We start from the raw sequence: 13,876 nt of genomic DNA, 5'->3' as shown, positions 1-13,876 counted from the left end.
TTTATAATGGTCTTCATTCAAGTTATTATTAACAGGGGTGGAATCCTACTAACATTCAGGGTTTCTATGTTGCACGCAGTCAAGGAGTATTATTCTTCAGTCAATAAAAGTTTCGTGAAAGCCATCATCTGGACTGTAGGGAATCCCTGACATGTTGGAACTTAAACATATTTGATGGGACGTATCTTGGTGGAAGTCAATGCCAAAAGTCTCTGGTTACCAAGGAACCCAAGAAACGAGCAGTTTTGTGGCTGGCAATCTTTGCCTGTGTAAGGATTCTTGATGTTGTTATGGTTTCTTGTTTGCCTCAGAGTAATCCTCTGTCAAAGACATGCCTTTCAGGGTTGTCAAGATTTTGCTCTCTTCTGTCCTTCACTAAGCAGGTCTGTTCCAACGCAGGTTCTTTGTGGATAAGAGTGAGTGAGTGAAAGAAAAGTACATAAAATGAAATAAGGTAAAGGCAATCTGGCCGATGTTCAAGATTTAAAAAAGATGTCATCAAGATTTGTTACAGAGTCACCTCGTAACTCTCTTCCTCAGCTTCCATATGATGATGGGTGTCTCATTGTAGCAATTCCTGATTTTTTGTCACAATCATAATTGATTCCTACCTCGCCCTTGCAAACAATTGCAACAAATAGCTGTTTCGGATACAATTTCTAAATCAGATTGCAAAATTCATTTTGCTCAAGAGAGACATTTAGCTCAAAATGAGCATGTAAGTTTTTTGTGCCTGCATGCAATAAAGACCTTGCTGACACTGGTGTTCGACCAGCTGTTAATTTTGGCGGGGAATTTGAATCGGTTTGCGTGACTTCTCAAAAGCAATTGTGGCAGAGACTCTTTCCAGGAGCAATTTGATCAATGTTTTGCATTTCGTACTTTAAATCACACGGGTCCCGACTATAAAACACCTGGTCTCTGATTCCCAAGTTCTCGGGGCGAAGTTTTCCATGACTTTTGTTCGTTCCCTTGAAGACTGTCCTTGTCCACGGAACAGCCGTTCAGTCCCGATTCTTCGGGCTCACTCGCTCACTCACTCACTCATTCGTCCAAGGATCGGGATCATCATCCTACACATAGACCGTGTTCCTCGGCACTTTCCACCGCCTGTGCTCCTCTATCCCTAAAACTCTCTTTTTTCCTCGCCCTCCGGATGGAAAGAAAAGCCTGCTGGCCGGCTCTCAGTTCGGTCTCATTCGCGATAAACGTTGGTGGTGTTCCTCCGTCAACGATTCAAGGAAACGGAACATTCCGGGACGACAATTGTTGGGCTAAAAACTCCAGGTGATCCTTGTTCCCCTTGGTGAATAAGTGAATAAGTGAGTGAGTGACTGTGGAGAGTTTGCCCAATGTGTGTGGGTGCATTTCGGAGCTCTCAATTGGGACATTGATGGACCTCGCTCGTTGAATCATTCCTTTAACTATCTGCTCAACAAGGTGAGGGCCACTTTCGCTCATTTTTTACGGGTATCGTTGTCAAGAAGTCGTGGATAATTGAGTTTGAGTGGTGGTCAGGCGGAATGACTGTACTCCGATCCCATCAGCTAGCTATTAGAGCCATTTGTGAGAGGAAAGCTCAGGCGTAGAACGGCCATTTTGACAATAGTCAGAGATGCAACAAGAAAAAGTGCGCGTTTCCACATTCCATGTCCTGGAAAGAGCTTCACTGGAATTGGTTTGCCCCATTCAAATTTGTGATAGCAGAATCTGCTATCGCTGTTGACGCACATGAGTCAAAAGATGCGTGCATCATTTATCAGACTTAGTTATTAATTGTCGCCCACGCGCCAAACTCTTATTAATTGCCAAATCCTTCTCAACCGACACGGACATCTTTAGAATCGAAAAGAGAGAAACCGCACCCACTTTGTGTTTTTGCGATTGCTTTTTAATACGGATGTGCAGAATATGCGGATCAGAGGGGCAAAAATTGCAAAAAGAGTGTCAAAAAGGAGCATTATCATTAATGTCTGGTTTTGCAAATATCGCCAAAAGCAAAAACCAATTGATTCCCGAAACTTCCTCTTTGTTGTTGTAATGGGTCGTTTCCTGGTTAGTTTCATTTTACGATTTTGATTCTTAGCCGACTACAGCCAAGTTGACAAGGTAGTTGGTTATAGGTCATAATAAAAACATCCTATAATGGCGAACTAAATATGCTCAATTTATCTTCACATTCCGACTCAAGAGTGTGGACGTTCCGTTTTGTTGGAACGAGACAATACGACGTACAAAAGCCGATCGTTTTACGTACATCCTTCCTAAAATCCCTTTCGCAGAACGATGAGCGGATATTATATCGTGTAGTACCCACCTACCATAGATGGCCTCTGTATCTAAAAGCTAATGGGATCTTAATCTCAAAGGCAATCCTGTTCGGATTGGACCTGAATCCTAATCGTGTTCTCTTGTCGCTTTGTCGGGCCAAAGAGATTATCGCATTAGTGAACTGGGCCCACTCAGGCCTCGCTGGCAATGACATTGAAACCCAGGAGGCGAGGAACACCTGGTGGTGCACATTTTTGCACATCTCCGTGGACCTTCTCCCTTCTTCATGATCGTCGCCATTTCTCGGAAGCTCAAATCTTTTGCACATTGTCCCGAGGAGTGAACTTTTATGTTTGCGATTGTATGTCCAAGGAAAAGTGGATCTCATTTTAAGAGCACAAGACATCTCTTTGGTGCACAGAAGCAATGAAGATATGAACTCGCAAACGGCACGGTTGTGCTACCAAGAAATAGGCACAGGTTTACGTTTGCAAATTGGAGCAGAAAACGCGAGGAATCACCGACTTAATGCAATTTGCCGTGGAAAAGCGATTATTGCTCCGCATATTCCAGACATCTTTATCTAAATGGCTTAACTTTTATCGTTACTTTTAGGGTTTCAAATTAAAAGTTAACACTGCTTGACGATAGAATTCCTCCTGATGTCTTTCCATTTCATATTTCTAACGTCTGTTCTCAACGCTAGGTGTCACTGGTCGAGTCGATCCAGTCAACAGGGTGCCTGAGTTTTATTTCTTTACTCAAGAACCAAGCAACCTCGAACAAGGATTTAATTTCAATTTGAGTCACCCTGCAGGCTCAAAATCTAAAATAACTGATCGGAAAAGTTGCTTGTTGAAGACCAACCTGTTACTTTCGCGACCCCAATATGTTGGGGGGTTATTGCTTACTAAGTGTAACTTTTCATCCAAAAAGGCTTTCCAGACAGTCAAACACAAAGAAAGTACAGAGGTCTCTATAGCCAATTAGTGACACTGCTCAGAAATATTGAATCGCGTCGAAGATTGGAAAGATCGATGAATGTGAACGTATTCCATTTTTGATGATCAGAAAAGCTCGAGTAATCCCAATTCTCCATAGGAAAATGTCAAGTCTCTCAAAACAACGTCAAATCTACTGATAGTACCTAGTAGTGAACACAGGATCTGTCACAGCAATGGAATGGGGGCCATTCTCGACATGGCTCCTGAAATGTAATGCATCTCTTGAGGCGAATAAGTTGTCAATCGAGCATGATCTCCTCTCTCGGAGGTACATTTAGTTCTAGTTTCCCCACAAAATCCCTGTTCTTTGCCACATAAATCAAACTATTTATTATCCCACATTCGGGATGGTGTAAGCTCGTTATTCGGGAGAACCACCATGTGGCTAACCTGGCTGAGTACATTTAGCGGCGGATATGCGGATAAAACTTCTCTCCGGGAGACCCCAAGCAAACCACTATTTATGAGCCTTCACCTCCTCCCCACGAAATACCACGAGAAATGCCAAAGAACGCTGTTCCAAACTAGTTTTCCCAATACCATGGATCCTTGTACTCCGATGTGAGAAAGCATCAGAGTTATGAAAAAGATTGATTACCTTGAACACACTTGTTGTGCAGAAAGAACAATAGATGAAAATACCTCCAGTCATCGGTCCAATTAGATGGCAATCTCGTGTGGGCGGAGATGGGTTGGTTGTCTTGGATCGCCGTCCCATGGGTGCATTTCCAAGAAAGAGTGTATTGTCGTTTTCAGATAATCGGCTTAAACTCATTTGTCTCGCAATAACACGCACAGTTGAGTCGAGAACTCTTAATCGAGGACATACGAAGACTCTGGACAATAAATTTCTTTCTTTTTTTTTTGCCTTTTGTCCTTTCTTATCACTCAAAAATGAGACAAAGACTCAAAACTTTTGTAGTTGGTGGAGATCTTTTACTATTGATGGTTGAATCTGGTAAGATCTTACATACAGATTAAAAAAAAAGAATGAACAAGGTCCTTTTATTTACGTCATAATATGGCGAAGATGGGCGCTCTGATTTTTGACCAGCCTTCCATCGGTTATTGTACATAAGAGTTTCGAAAGAATCCTTTGAACGGGAGATTGCAGAAAATTCTGATTTGATGACGTCAGCTTCAAAATGTCCATTTCAAAGGCTCTTTTGAACCAAAATTTACTAACATGGGCCCTTTATCATTTATTTATTTAAGAATTCACTCCCTAGCTGTTTACTGACAAAATGTAACAATGCGCAATGTTGGGTAACCAAATGCTCTGAAATGTCATTGATATCTTAATATATGCCATATGAAAGCCTGTACTTCTGTTTACGTGTTTGGCTATCCTTGATTTGATCCTAATTACAATACCTGAAAGTGTGTGATTATTGCAAGATTATTGATGACTTATGCCTGAAAGTATTAGGTAATGGATCAGATCAGCTAATTTTGGAAATCCTCATAAACAAAGGAGACAAAGGATTGATGAATGCCAACTATGTTGCAGAACTTTGATTGAATTATCATGCCTGACAAAAAAACTTTTATCACCAAAGTGTTGGGATTAAATCCATATTTGGCACTTTCAAATGTTGACCATGAGGCAAAACACAAGGATGCTAAGGGTCAGGTCTTTCATAACTTACAAAAGAAGATGCTTCATTCAGCGTTCAAAATTGCGGCTTTAGCGCCTTCACAGCACCTTCATGAAAATAACATCTGGAAACCCTGTTGGCGAAACTCATCATCAGATATGGTTCATGATCCTTTGAAATCCAATCTACAGTTGGTGCTATGGTGCCTTTTTTTACTTCTTTCTTGTTAGAAAGTGGGAGTGAAGTGCAACTGAGCCGTTTGATTGGCTCTGCCCTGTGGTTTTTGTTTCCAAGGTTTTTAACAACGGAAAGGAGAGCCTTTATCCTTTTATTGACATCATTGCTCTGACGTGATAACTCAAATTGCACAGAAAGACATTATCTCTGCTGACAAAAAGGGAATGAGGCCCGGGAAAAAGAGTGCATGGATCAAACGTTCACTAGCAATCACAGAACGCCCACCAGTAGATGGAAGAGCTTGAAAAAGTGACATTGCAAAATGAGCACACATCACGCAACCTCTTGGCTTTTGGGAGGTCACTACTGATTGGATTAAATGAATACTCACGGGAGGTTGCCACTAGGGGTTACTAATATGCACATAGAGGAAGCAACTCCTAGAGAGTGCGATGAGAGCTAGCCAGACGGACCAATTTTCAGAGCGAATGAATTCCAGCTGACTGGCTGCTAGGGTATAGTTTCTGATTGTAGAGGCGCTGCTTTCCATCAGCTAGAGTTGCACTGTCCACTGGTTACCGATTCAGCTGCAGTAAAACACCACAACAAACTCGAATTTTACTCTTCTATGTTACTTCTTCCATCAAATGCATTTTCAAAGGCAGCTGACACTATTAGTGTCGTGGCGAAATCCCGTTAGTCAGGCTCAGTATGTAATCCTGGTTTTTCTTACTCCAAACCAAGGTGGCCTTTTTGCTCAAAACTAACTTTTTACGTTACATTTGAATCAAGCGGAATCAGGCTTTCCAAGATTTCTGACATATTGCAGAAATTTGAATCAAGATACTTTCCCCGAGACATTTTGTTTCCCAAGAATTCCTCGAAGCTGAATAAAGTATGTTAGTCGAGCATGAATGATTGAACTCAGCCTAACCCTGATTGCAAAGTCTTCCATTTGTAATACATTTTAGCCCTTACTTGAACCATGGAATACTGAGACGAGTTCAGTGAAACTTGTCGTTCACACCATCAAAGATGATTAGTTTAGTCATGCATAACAATGCATCTAAGTCAATGCACCCTGAAGATATTTGAAGAGCACCAGACATGATCGATTATATTATTGACCTATTTCTTTCATTGGGTGAATCAAAAGGCTCATTTTAAATGCTAATGGAACATTCCGCTCTAGACCTGATTTACGTAATCGAGAAGTCATGGAAAACATTGATATTGGCGACAGCGTGTTTTGAGCATGCTCATACTTGGAATTCGACCACAAAAGAGATTGGGAGCGTCACTAGAGGTGCGATTTTGGAATCAAACTGAATACACCCTCGACACCGGTCATTTTTACTTCATGCAAGTTTTTACTAAAGATGAGGACTATTTTCAACTGAATCAATACCTCCTGTTTTATTAAAGTTTCCTTCGAAGCAATCTTCTTGTTTTGCCATTCCATGTCATTAAGTGTGCTCCTACTATTCATTTTTGCATACATTGAAGATTGCTTTCATGAAATTTAGGATGTATTTTCATTTCTTGGTATTTCCGGAGAATGCTTTTGCGAATCTTGCTTACACAGAAATGAAACATGGACAGGGAAATCCGAAACTTTGCTTTTGTCGAAATTGGTGAAATTTAATAGACTTCAATTTGAAAAGTATGCCTCCTTGAAATTCATATTTGTAGAAATGGTAACACCTTAATAGCTTTCTTTGTCTTACCCTGGTCGTGACGCTCAAACAAAAATTGTTGTTCTTCTCAATGTTTACATTTCTCTCAAAGATAATGTTTAATATTCTAGGTCTTCAATGAGGTAGTGAGACTTCTTCAACGAAATATTCACAACTCGGGAGTGTCAAAACTAGTTTGCAAACAAAAGTTGTGAAGAAATGAAATACAAAGTTTATCAAAAGCACCCTCTGACGGCATTGTTGAATTATGTTTCAAACAAGAGTTCAACAAGTCATTTAATTAAGTAATTCTTCATGAGTGAAATTTGGCAACGATATCTTGTGAAATAGGGTTACATTTCAAATTCTATCAAGTGATTGTTCACCAGTTTTCCCCATTTGAAATCTGCTCTGGGAAAGCAAGATTAGTTCGGCGCCACAACCTTCAATTACTGCCAAGGTCATGGCTGAAATTGCGTGTCTTATGCTAACACGTAGTAAAAACATTGGTCTAATGTGATATCAGAATTCCATTTGGTCGCTTTTGCTTTTCTCTCCTCCTTTTTTTAATGAGAACGTGATCGTAAATCAAAAAGAAGTGTCAAGGCGGCTTTCAACATTAGCGTTAGATTAAGTGATTCTAGCCAAAGTTTCACGGGAACCACTGACCTAATCTTGTGTAGAATGGAAAGACATGTGAGTGCGTTGATGATGGCAAAAAACGGAGCTATTCAATGATTCCAACAACCCTCAGGAAAAAATGATCTTTGAAAGAAAATCATAACCCCGAAATGAAAACAAAGAAGAGTAAAAAATAGTGATGAGACCAATCTGCTCGAGGCTCAAACTAGAGCTGGCAAGTTTGATACAAGTTGGATTTCTTCTGGTCAGAAAATGTACCTTCCCTTGACCTAAAAAATCCAGCGTGGATCAAACTTGGCAGTACTGGTTTGAAAGCTTGCGTCGCAGGCAGATTGATCATATCAGTAATAATAACGGTCCTGTTGTGTTTATTATTACATCTTAGATAAGTAACCATGGAATGGTGATATTGCAACCGATTGATGGCTGCACCCTTTATTGTCAGTAACCACGACCCAGATCAAAAGAGTCTTTCAAGAGCCACCCATGCATTCTAAAAATTAGAAGTGCCTGGCTTCTTTTGTGGTTATAAGGAGAGGTGTTTGCATACATTTAAGGCGCGCAAAGCCCATACACCCATCTTTGAAGCACCCTCTTTACTGGCAAGGCCTGGAGCCATCTACCGACCATATGATGAAGTTTGACACCAGAGACGAGTTTTTGAAATGCTTATACCTCTGAGTAAAGGCTTGGACGTGACACAGAATTAGCATCCATTCACTACTTTGGTCAGTGTTGTTTAATACTGGTTAACGTCCAAGCCCCTAACTCCATAGATGAGCTTTAAAAACAGGCCGCAGAAGACCCCAGGCACTTGGTCGCGGTGTCATGCTCTCAAACCAGGCCCAGAGCTGGTGCAGAAGGGATGAGAGTCTTGAGTTCTAAGGGAGCACTCCAAACCATCTTTACTTCAGTTAACTTCATGTGTTTTCCAGTGAAACTCAATGAGCACTCAAGCTCAATGGGAAATATTTCCCTAACCTCTTTAGCCCTTGGAACAAAGTTTACTGATACAAAGCTCAGAAGTTCAATGGAATGAAAAAAGATGAAATAATTCAAGTTTTTAACCTTGTACATGGGAGACGTAGCATACTTGATTAACTCAGTTTCCCCCCATGACGAGGGTCCTTTGTTCAACTATGCTCCTGATACGGCCAAGACACTACTTAGTCAGCGTTTCTTTTTTTTTTTTGGGGGGGGGGGGGGGGTCAAAAAGTATGACTTGACGTGATCTCCTGATAGGAATCAAATAAATAATCACGGGAGGTTGCAACTAGGCTTGCCAATTTACATTTTCAATTGCTCGGATTACTGGTGGTATGTTCAAAACTGGTTAGTCAGCCCCAAAAGTAACCCTGATTTTACTTTCGTCAAAACAGGGTTGCTTTTTTGCTCAAACTTGGCTTTTTACATTACGACGGAAGAGGCGGGTGCTTTCACTTTCCACGTTTTCTGGCAACCTTAAATTTGAAATTTGATTTGATCCCATCACTAACCTTACCCGAAAAATGCATACAGGGTTCAAACTCTGCAATACAGATTTGAAGATTTGCATCTCGGGTAGATTGGTCATATTTGAACAGACACTGCCAATCAGAATAAATTGAACTATGTGATGGCCAGCTTTGGTGGCTGGACTGGGCTCTACCCTAGCACCAACCAATAAAAGTATAAAATGTATATATAATGAAAAACTTGGTATGCAAGGTGAACAAAAAAGGAATGAGCAAATTATGTTACTGTGCACACAAACCACATTAAAAGTTTTGCAAGCCTCCTTCAATGGTCTGAAGTAGAACCATTTTTTGTAAGGTGGGAGGTGCGAATAAAATGTCAAGCTAAAGGTTCAAACTTCTGTCTTTACAAGGCTCAAAGAAATGTTGATTAACATATTTTTGATGTATTTTGCTTGCTAGAGGCTGAGGGCTGAGTCTCGCCCGGTTAGCGAAACCAACCCAAACATTGTCTGTATAAATTTCAGATAAGCAGTGTTTTGAGTATAACCTACAGGTCTATGGGAGTGGTTGACATTCTGACGTTTTCATAAGGAAGGTTGGGGAATGGAGTCTAAGGGGGGATCTCTTTTGAGCTGGGAATCTACAGTAGCCACTGCATCAAGTCTCCTCTCACCAAGGTTAACTTACGCCAACGGGATCCGAACCCACGACATATGGAGAGAAAAGCCTTGCCTTGTTTCCCTCACCTCATAGGCAACTCGGCTGGCTACACTCTACCTTCCTTTTTGCCTTAATAAACCATTGATAATCTGTCACATTCATAGTCAAGTGCAACAAATGCAGGGTGCACTTGGAAGATCTTTTGTGACAACATTGCTAGAGGAGCTTGTACTTGAAGCTCCCCACTCTCCAACATATTGGGTGATTTATTCAAACGAGTCCAAATCCAAGGACTCAGTTCCCTTGTGATGAAATACCCACCCCGCGCAGCTAGTAACAAGCTTCAGAGTGCCCATTTTACACGTCACTTGTGTTGCAATGTCAGGGTTAAGCTGAGCCCCTCTTTCTGCCATGTAGCGATGGGTATTGGAAAATGCCAGTGAAAAAATGTCAAGGATGGTTCAATAAGCTACAACTGTGAACTTGATATATCCGAGCACTTTGTTCATTGGACCCATTTTAACCTTCTGGAAATGCTTCGAAGGTAGCCTCAAATAGTTGGCTGGCTTTGAGATGGACCCTGATGCATTGACCGTGAGAAAACGATTCCCTCAAGGCTCACTAAGAACCGAACCCGTTCGACCAAGGACTATTTAACAAAGAACCAAGGAATATAAAAAGTGGAGAAAGGACAGGATTGTCTAGAATAAAATTGCACTTGGTGGGCGTTCCTCAGGTTCCTTAGATGCAATGAACATTCTCGATTCAGGCTGTTTAAACTTTGTCCAATATCATTTTTGCTGACATTGGCATAACAAATTGCCTAAGGCTGACTAATAGCAAGAAAATCAATGCATGAAAAACTGTTGGAAATTTCAAGTCTTGAATAAATATTGAATGTAGGTACGCGTACATTTCCCAATAATGTAACCTTGCATATAGCAATCACGCTCTTTGATGAGTTTTTAAGCAATCGACTATATACTTTTAGAGGGAGCATTTTTCAAAAACCTCAATTTCGTGGTGTATTCAGCAAATAACGCGTTTTTTAAATAGTTCAGTTGAAGGCGAATTTTGATCATAATTATTTAGAATTATGAACAAAAGGCCTTTTTTATTTCATTTTCCGTAAAATCGCCTATTATCTTCACCTCGACCATGGATATCTCAAAAGTCGACATCACGTCAATTAAGAAGGCTGATTTAAGGGCCAAGTTTTAGGTCAGGCTTATTGTGCTAGTTGTACCTACTTGAAGTAGGGCTTGCATTGGATTCATACTGGAAGAATACATGAGAGCTTGTTCCATTTCATCCATCCTCTCATATCATTTTCCTTGCTGATTTTCTCCTTGCAAACTGATTTTCAACGTCATTCCTTCTCCCGTATTCAACTTTTTTAATACAGCGTGATTTAAGATAGGGTAATGTCGTCTAACTGTGTCATAAATTTCCTCGAAATCATCAAAGTTAAGGCAAAATGGAATTGACCTTGACATGACCCATTTTTTCATTGTTATATTTTCGAGTAAAAATATCGCTAAGGTAGACAAGTTATTTTTCCGGTGTTTGTATGCTTTTTATGATGGATGTTACATTTTGCCGCCTAGTCTATATCTTAAAAGCTAATGGTTAACTAAATGTTTTAAGGTCAAACCTCTAAAAAGGCGATAGTTAAAATACTACAGACATGTGCAGTTTTATCCTCGAGCGGAATTCAGGCTTACATCAGATTATTGTGCCTATACGTGTATATTCTATTTTAGCAAAATCTAACAGATCATATGGTAATAGCTGTCCTTAGTGATACAATTTTTATTTAAAGGGTATGACAAGAGTCTCATGTAATGATTTAGCGTGGTTGGAGTGACGTACGAGGCAAGTTGCCCTTCTGTGATATTGTGATATGATTAATAAAAATATCAAATATTAAGGTTGTTATTTGATGGACTTATTCCGTCGTTGCTTTTCTCACCTCAATTTCCGGGTTTAACTTTGGGTGCGGTCCTTTTCATCTCTTTTTTCTTATAATCTATATTCCAATAATACACCGAAGGGTGTGTCGGAGTAATGGAAACAATTAACAATAATAACCTCATTCGACGGTAGCTTACTTTTTAGCACTCACAAAAAAACTCATAGTTGATATCATTGAAAGAAGGTTAACAAATGATATACTCTAGTTTTTCGATGCTTTGAAAAATTGAAATCAGTAAAAAACATAGTAAAAAAAACAAACAATTTAGCATGACACTATCAATGAATTCACTAAGCTATTCTCTACCCTTGTTCTTTGTTGAAAGAGTGGGTAGTTTCCTTTGGTAAATATGCAATAGCGTACTTTATGTCAGTACTCTTCATATGGAGTGCTCAAGTTTTGAAGAGCTCGATGCTCAACTCAAAATTTGTTTGTTTGGAAATCTGTGAGTTCTTCTGATCATTTATTCTGCAAAGTGGTACCACGTGCTAAACCTTAGGGGTAGCTGAATTCAGAGTTTATAAGGCTAGTCAAGTAAACGCGTTCATGGACAACTGACGTTATTTCATGGAGTAAAATCAAAGACAACATGCCCAGCCCTGTGCACTGTGCATGCATTGGATTTTGACATTTTGACATTTTTCATGCTTGTCTAGGCAATTAGCATTGTGGCATTGAGCCAATTTGACACTGCGTTCACCTTTTAACACTAAATATCCTCATTTAGTAGGGTTTTGTATCACAACTTGCTCAAAATCACTCTATTGTTGAAAATTCAATTGGCGAATGGTGCGACTTGACTGTGATGTTTGTCTTAGTTCTCTCTCCCCAAGATGCCCAAAATCAGGGTGCCGGACCACATTTTTCCTTGAATTTCCTTTACTTGACATCCCGATTACTAGAGCAACTGAGGCGAAAGTTGAGCCAGTTCCGTTCTATTATTCGAGCGTTTGAATGACTGATTGAGACTCAAGAGACCTCAATACAGATCTGTGTTTGAAATGGATCAATTGGCCTTTCAACCCAAATCAAGTCATAATTAGAAAACTTTGCCCCACCTTCTTCAGATAGATCGCCCACTTGGAGTTTGTTTGGGATTGAAATTTCTCCCCCCTGATTAAGGTGCAAGGTGACTGGGTGAAGGTTGGGATGGAATTTGTTTGTTATTCTTGGTCTTGACTCCGAGTGTGACTTGAGTTTGAAAACAACATACCGAAGGGATCCTTGAACATCGGCGGTTCAATAGAAGCTAAATGAAAGAGAAATTTGCAATCCCTCTCAATAGGGGCCAAATTGTGGGAGATATAGTGCTTTTTCTCTCCAAACCATCGCTGGAAACTTCATTCTTGGAGTGCTCTCTTTCAGACTCTCCAGCTTCTTTGTAATCTTCACGAACAGAAATTTACTTAAGAATTGTTAATAATTAAGAATTCAGACACTTTTTTTTAAATCAGGAAACCATGATGGAAGAGATTACCAAGGGCTATATATCTATACATCAAGGCTATTAGGTGTTGCAAGCCAACTTGAATTGATTATGATTGGCTTGCCATCTCAAAGCTCCCCATGAAATAAATATTTTCGGGAAAAAGAAACACGCTAAAAGTGTTATGGTAGATCTCCTTTTTAGAATACGTTTTAGTCTCCTCACGAGATTTTCGAATTGATGAATACAATTTAAAGTGCTTATCTTGGTTCAAGGTGTCGAGTATTAATGAACTAGCAATCTTCTGGTTTTCTGATCTCTTTCAGTCACTGGATTGTGATCAAGGTTCTCATTGCAAAAACACCCATTGCCTTTTGGGGAACGCCTCTCTCACCACCAGAACCCATTTTACCTGGCATTAATCTCAAACGAGAACTCGTCTTTGAACTTGTATGTTCCCAAGAAAATTGGATGACTCAATTAGGTATTTCTCTCTCCGTCATTGAAAACGAAGAATCTTAGTAACCATAACTTCCAGACACAATTAAGAAGTCAGAACATCATACAACGTCGAGCTCTGGCCCGCCCCGTGAAAGCTACTCTCAGCGTGGACTCCTCGATTTCCAATGCATTAAATCCTCAGCTGGGCCCACCAAGTCTGAGCTCAAGTTGATGTTAAGAAAATGAAGGCCTTTTCCTACACAACACCTTTGATATTAGCACTCTGGTGTTAATGAAGAGGGCAAAGTGAGAATGCTTCAAAGGCATATATCATCATGCCAATGTTCAAGATAGCTCTGAAGGAAATGCCGGGAATGCCCCTTAGATCTAGAGTTCCATCCTCTTCCATCACGTTTTTATTGGGGAGCTCAAAGAAGGCACTGAGGTTAAGATGAGCGATAACGTTCCGGCCATTTCATTAGTATGTTAGAGGGACGTGAGGCTAAATTGCCGATAGCCCGTCGCAGAGAGAAAGAAAAAGAGAGAGGA

The 13,876-nt window shown here is 40.2% G+C and overlaps 1 protein-coding gene across 1 annotated transcript in view; it reads left to right on the top strand.

The window, feature by feature from the left end:
- Positions 1–866: 866 nt before the first annotated feature.
- LOC131892413 (neuromedin-K receptor-like) overlaps positions 867–13,876 on the top strand; it is a 54,023-nt gene continuing 41,013 nt past the window's right edge. Inside the window, exon 1 of the mRNA XM_059242279.1 lies at positions 867–1,440. The gene's annotated coding sequence lies outside the window, so the exon portion shown is untranslated. The remainder of the gene's footprint in view (positions 1,441–13,876) is intronic.

The sequence above is a fragment of the Tigriopus californicus genome, chromosome 12 (assembly GCF_007210705.1).
Source record: "Tigriopus californicus strain San Diego chromosome 12, Tcal_SD_v2.1, whole genome shotgun sequence".
NCBI lineage: Eukaryota > Metazoa > Arthropoda > Copepoda > Harpacticoida > Harpacticidae > Tigriopus > Tigriopus californicus.
The sequence above is the reverse complement of the archived record's forward strand: the minus strand, read 5'-3'. Positions and strand labels throughout refer to the sequence as shown.